The sequence below is a fragment of the Electrophorus electricus genome, chromosome 25 (genome assembly GCF_013358815.1).
Source record: "Electrophorus electricus isolate fEleEle1 chromosome 25, fEleEle1.pri, whole genome shotgun sequence".
NCBI classification, from domain to species: Eukaryota; Metazoa; Chordata; class Actinopteri; order Gymnotiformes; family Gymnotidae; genus Electrophorus; species Electrophorus electricus.
Window position 1 is genome coordinate 11,483,464 of NC_049559.1, and position 6,838 is coordinate 11,490,301.

Genomic DNA, 6,838 nt, shown 5'->3' on the forward strand with positions numbered 1-6,838 from the left:
TAAAGATGGACGGAGAACTGGCCTATGCCGTCCATGCGTTATTGGATTCCCGGAGATGAAACGGGACCCTTCAGTATCGTGTTGACTGGGAGGGCTATGGACCTGGGGAGCAGTCGTGGGTTCCCAGGACCCCTGGACGCCTCTTTGCTTGCGGACTTCCACGCTGCTCACCCTAATCGCTCAGGGCCGTGGTAGGCCTAGGGTTCCCCGTTCTCGGGCGTCAAGTGCCGCCGGTCAGGTGGGGGGGTACTGTTACGAACCCCAGGAACAACCCTCAGCCCCGCACAGCCCCGCACAGCCACGCCCACTCACGCACACCCCCGATCGGACTCACTGGAATTCTAGCACACACCTGATTCCCCTCATTACCTATCCCTTTATAAGCTTCTCCGAAGTATTGCTCCTATGTGGCATACCGAGCGTTTCCTCGTCCTGTGTGCTTTCCCGGTTATTGACTCCTGCCTGCTTTCTAGACTTCGTCACCTGCCTGATGCTCGGACACCTCCTGAACGCTACCCAGGACCACGCGTACCTGTCTGATTGCACGTATTAGTGTGGTTGCTAAAATAAAACCTCTGCAACTGGATCTCCTTCTATGTGTGTGCATTCATTACACACAGATTGACTGTAATCTGTAAAATAAAGGGATGAAGAATATCAGAGAGAGACCCAGAGAGATGCTTCACAGCATAATGAGCCCATTCAGAAACACGAAATACACACAAAAAAAGTCTAGAAATACGATTGGCAAGCATAAACACGTTCCTGTTATAAACTGAACTTCCTCAAAAACAACTAGGCAAACGAATGAGAGGTCATTCACACACCTGCTCAGATCCACTTGTTCACACCAACGTTATTCACAAACGTGTTCAGATGCACTCATCCACACCAGTGTTATAAATAAACATGTTGATATCCACTTGAATACATCACTATCATTAACAAACATGTTTAGGTCAACTTTCTTTTACATCAGATTAATTAAAATTCATGTTCAGATCCATTTGTCTACGCCTAATTCATTAACCTATGTGTTCAGATCTAGTGGATAACATCAGTGTCATCAATGAATATGCTCAGATTGATTCACTAGCCCACCAAGAACAAAGAAACAACAAAAAAAATAGTAAACTCATAAGAACACATTGTTATTTTTCTCTTTGGATTTTGATGTTAAGCAAAAAAAAAATAAATTATAATACTAATAATTTTGATTCGGTAACATTACAACTCTTGCAAGGAGCATTTATATGAATTATGCCTTGCCTCTTGTTGACACTTGTTACCCACTGTACCTTAGAGAAATGCTTACAAGACAGGGCACTATTTAGAAGTGAAAGATTGATCTTTGTCTTCCTCCTTCCATCCTCTAAAATGCATCCCACCATTCCTTGTCCTTCAGTGGCTGAAGGGGAGACGGCTTCTTTGTCCCCTGCTATCACAACACCAGCAAGCAGCAGCTTTGGCCGCACTGCCCCATGGGAAAAGCAGTCTGTTACTTGCGCTAAAAGCTTTTCCTCTCAGGTGTCCACACCTGCGCGCGTGTGTGTTAACCTTTGACAGTGGCTGGGTTCAGATGCGTTAACGCTCGCCCGCTCTATGGCAAGTGTTTGAAAACAGAGAGAGAGAGTGCGAGCGAGAGACAGTGAGAGACAGAGAGAGAAAGAGCTCCCTTGGGCAGAGTGTTTTATTTCTTTCTTCGTTCAAAGCAACTGCTAAAGTGCTCGAGGACTGGGACTGAAACCTGATAATGTTTGTGGTCTGAGGTGCATTTTTAGGTGGGACACACATTACCTCTGTGTGTGAGTGTGAACTGGAGACACTCATTATCTGTGTGTGTACTGCAGAAACAACTCCAGTGACATTTTTTCCCTTTCGCTAGGAAAAGTAAAGTCTCACTGCCGACACTAATTCTCAAGCTTACTCATTTGTTTCTGTTTATTTCCTCTCTCCATCGTTTAGACGATTATACTGATAGATAATCTTGTACTGTTCCCTTTAATATGCCTTTATATCTTTATAGCCTCACAGACAATAATGTAGAAACAAATGAAGAGTGGAAGAAAAATCTCTAGGAGGGATCACAAGTCAAACAGACAAGTCAGTCTGTCTCTCTGTCTCTCTCTCTCTCTCTCTCTCTCTCTCTCTAATGAGTGTGTCTCTTAGCACAGCGGATTAGTCTTCTGGAGTGAGAGAGAGAGAAAGAGCGAGAAAGAAAAAGAGAGCGAAAGAGAGAGGGCCAAAAGATCTGATTGAGAGATGGCAGGGGCCTGAATAAAGGAAGAAAAGCGGAGGGAAAAGTTAGGCAGGCGGGGTAGATTGGAACGAGCTGTAGGGGGTCTCCCCTCCCCTCCCCTCGGCCCCTCGCTCCGGCCTTTTCTCCTTCAGTGGTCCCCTCTCTCTCCTTTCCTTCAGTGGCCTGCTTTTGGGATTCAAATGCTCTCTCATTAGTTTTTATTGGATCAAAATTTTCACGAGGGCTGTGGGCGATTCTGGTGGGTTTTCGCCTGGATCCAGGGGTCACATTTGAGCCTGAAAGAGAATGGAAAACAAGTTGTATCTTGTATCTTTCTTTGAGATTTCTTTGTCTGCATTGAACGCTCTTTCCCACACGGCCCTTTGCAAACCTTATAAATTGTTGGATTGCCCTTTTCTGCTTTAGGAAGTATAAAGGTCTTTCTCAATTTTTCTTGACATTATCCTCTTTTCTGTCTCTTTCTTGCATTCATTTATTTTTTGGTAACATTTTTGAAATTGTGTTTGTCTCTATTGCAGTGGGGAATTTTAGCCACACCATACAGAGGTACAATGGTCCTCCTCACACACACAAAACAAAACGGGTTTTACTGCAACAGTTTTGTTTAGAAGAAGAAAACGCTTAATACATAACTATAATCTTTGGATCAGTTAATCTACAGTGTAATTAGGTCTCTCTCTCTCTCTCTCTCTCTCTCTCTCTCTCTCTCTCTCTCTCTCTCTCTCTCTCTCTCTCTCTCTCTCTCTCTCTCTCTCTCTCTCTCTCTCTCTCTCTCTCTCTCTCTCTCTCTCTCTCTCTCTCTCTCTCCTTGTATTGTGTTGTTTCCTGCCATGGCTCCTGTTATCACTGAGGGATCTGTCTCTGTAACTCTTTACAGCCTAAGACAAAAACACAAAGAGTTTTTACACACACACACACAGGTTCCCAGGCCTTATGGAGCCTTTCCCACTTCATGAAATTGATTGATTGTGTGTGTGTGTGTGTGTGTGTGTGTGTGTGTTTGAAGCAACCATTATGGTGGGGGTTATATTTTTACACATTGATAGGATTCTAAATGATTGATGTTTTTCATTTCAGAAGTGCTCTAACATATGTGTTTAATGACTAAGATACAGAAAGACGTTTCTGACCCTGAAGTGGACACAACTGAAAAGTGCAAAGGCCCGTTTTAGATAACAGTGCACACGCATGCATGCACATGCACAAACCCACTCACACAGATAACAACACACATGCATGCATGCACACACAACACACAAATCCACACACAAAGATAACACCCCTCCTGCTCAGAGTGGCCCTCGACCTCCCTCCTAGTCCCAAGATCTGCCCCCATTGTGCCAAATCCCTTCCAGTGATGTTATCTGTGTGTGTGTGTGTGTGTGTGTGTGTGTGTGTGTGTGTGTGTGTGTGCGCAAGTTTGTCTGTTTTCTTTACACGTTATCTTGCAGTAGGTCACAACCTCAGTGTTGCTACTGTCAGCTTTCACCTGAGTGCATACACCACACCCCCTACTCAAACACACTTGGATGCACTCACACACTCACACACACACACACACACACACACACACACACACACACACACACACACACACACACACACACACACACACACACACACACACACGGGCCTAATAGTCTATCCCTTTTCAAATGTAAATAAAACTCTACATTTTCAGATCCAAATACACATAACCCCCCCCCCCCTCCCCAATTTGTGAACTACCGGATTAACCCCCAAGTGTCTGAGCACTCCTTTCTCCTCTCCTCTAGTTATCCCTCTCTTTTTGTTCTTTTCTTTTTCTCCCTAATGGGGATGACATGGCCTAATGCAGGGAGAGAGAGAGAGAGAGAGAGAGAGAGAGAGAGAGAGAGAGAGAGAGAGAGAGATGCAGAGCTTGATTAGCTCCATGCTTTGCTGGTCCCTCATGATGAAGTGGGGGCTGTGTCCTAAAGGCCACTCTTCTGTGTCCCACCTCCTGTTATTACATTCTCACTCTGTTATTGTTCTCACATTCAGTGCTCGAATGAAAACATTCTCATTCTCTCTCTCATTCTCTCTCTCTCTCTCTCTCTCTCTCTCTCTCTCTCTCAGATCAAATAGATCAGACACATTCAATTTTGAACAGATGTTCACAGTAAATGCCTTAAATCAGCCAAGATGATGCTAAATAAAATCTCTGCAAAATAAAAGTTTTTGATCTATTTTGAACAGGGAATCAATTGTAATACACAGAATCATGAAAAGAATCATTAAATGTGTGAAAATGTGTAGCTTATTAAGGGGATTTCAGATTGTGAAATGTTTGGTATTCACGTCATTTTTATTTCAACATACTGAATATATTTGGAAGAATTATCAATCTGGGTGTGCGTGTAAGTGTGTGATTTATTAAAATGAAAACTTTGATTTAGTTCGGCTTGGATTTGAACATTTGTAAAGCTGCTTTGTGACATGTGTTGTAAAAAGTACTGTATAAATAAATTTTGAATATAAATTTGAATTTGATCAAAGCCCACCTGACTTGAAAACATAGTGGTGGCATTCCAAAAACAGGGATGTCTTGACAACACTTTATTCTCTACTTATTTGATGGCAATACATTTTTCCAAGTTCATTATTCATATTTACATGAATTCTGAGTAAGCCATGCTCATAAAACACTGCTCATGTTTTTGCCTGTTCTGCACTGCCAGAGTTATAAGCGTTAATCACTGACTCTGAGAAAGTAACTCTTGCTTCAGTGAAATATTTGGAGAAACAACTCATGGATTCTATTGTTTTTGACTGAAGTGTTTAGAGCTTGGAGCAGAACGCCAGCTGCCAAACCAACTGAAAGGCAAGTAAGTGGATATTTATTTTGTGGAAATAAATATTTGGTGGAAAAGGGACACAGAGTGCTCATTTTATTCACAAATGGTTCATAATGACTAAACATTTTGGGTTTGGAGATAGGAAATTATTACTGGAATGAAATAAAGTAGATTCAGTTGCTTTCCATTGTGAAATGTTCACTTATATGTGTCAAGGCACATGCACGTCTGTATCTGTATAGGAACATATATGTTGCAAAAAAGACACGCGCACGCGCACGCGCACACACACACACACACACACACGCACACACGCGCACACACACACACACACACACACACACACACACACACAATGGGCTGGTGGGTTAGCTTGCTCAGTGCCCCCATATGAACCCCACATTTTTGTTGGACATCCCCCCCCCCCACCTCCTGCACAGCACAGAGATAAAAACATCTCACACACACACACACACACACACACACACACACACACACACACACACACACACACACAGAACATATGCAGACTTGTACTACTATATTTGTGGGGAATTTCCACTGACCTGTATATTACTGTAGTTAAATGTGCACACGTAAACATACACATAGCCCTATCCATTACTTTCCCTTCAGTAGCCAAGAGCAATATTAGACTTTCAGGTATTTAAATAAAAGTTATTTGATTTTGTGAAGGTGGGCGGGGCCTGATCGAGACAAGATGTTCACATCATCATGAGAATGTTTGGTCCCCACAAAGAGCTAAATTCATGTCTTCTCCCACACATACGTTTAAGCCGTAGGGGTTTTGTAGGATCATTACCATCAGGTTAAAAGGCAGACAATAACACTAAAGGAGAAAGACGACCATCTTCTTTCATTCTGGACTCAGAAGAAAACTTCATTTCTTAAAGCAGTGAGAAGTGACACACAAACATAAAAGACAAACCAAGCAGTTAGATTTACACTTTTTATATATATTTATATTTATTATATTTAGATATTTATAGTTATTTGACTTGATATTATTAAATACTTAGTGTGCATGAACACCTTTAATTTAGATTTAATTTATAAAAACCTACATTGTAACTTTTGTGGGGTGAATGTATAGCCTGTAACCACACAGAGGTCAACTGCACATCCAGAGTCAACAGCATGCTATGCCTATGGACTTGATATAAAGAGAGTTAGTATAGAGAGGTTTGGTATAGAGATGTTTGCTATAGAGAAGTTTACTGTAGAGCAGTTTGGTATAGAGAGCTTTGATATGGAGCGGTTTGGTATAGAGAGGTTTGGTATAGTGATGTTTGGTATAGAGAGCTTTGATATGGAGCGGTTTGGTATAGAGAGGTTTGGTATAGTGATGTTTGGTATAGAGAGGTTTGCAATACAGAGGATTACTATAGAGCAGTTTGCTAACCAGAACATTTTAGAGATAATCAGATGGCTAACCAGAGCATCAGAGACTTGGAAGCTTCTGTGTCATCTACACGCCACCAAGGTTGACTCTGAGCCTCTACGCTGTGTGAAGGTCGACTCTGATACTCTGTTGTGAAGGTCGACTCTGAGCCTCTACGCTGTGTGAAGGTCGACTCTGATACTCTGTTGTGAAGGTTGACTCTGAGCCTCTACGCTGTGTGAAGGTGGACTCTGAAACTCTGTTGTGAAGGTCGACTCTGAGACGCTACGCTGTGTGAAGGTCGACTCTGAGACTCTGTTGTGAAGGTCGACTCTGAGCCTCTACGCTGTGTGAAGGTCG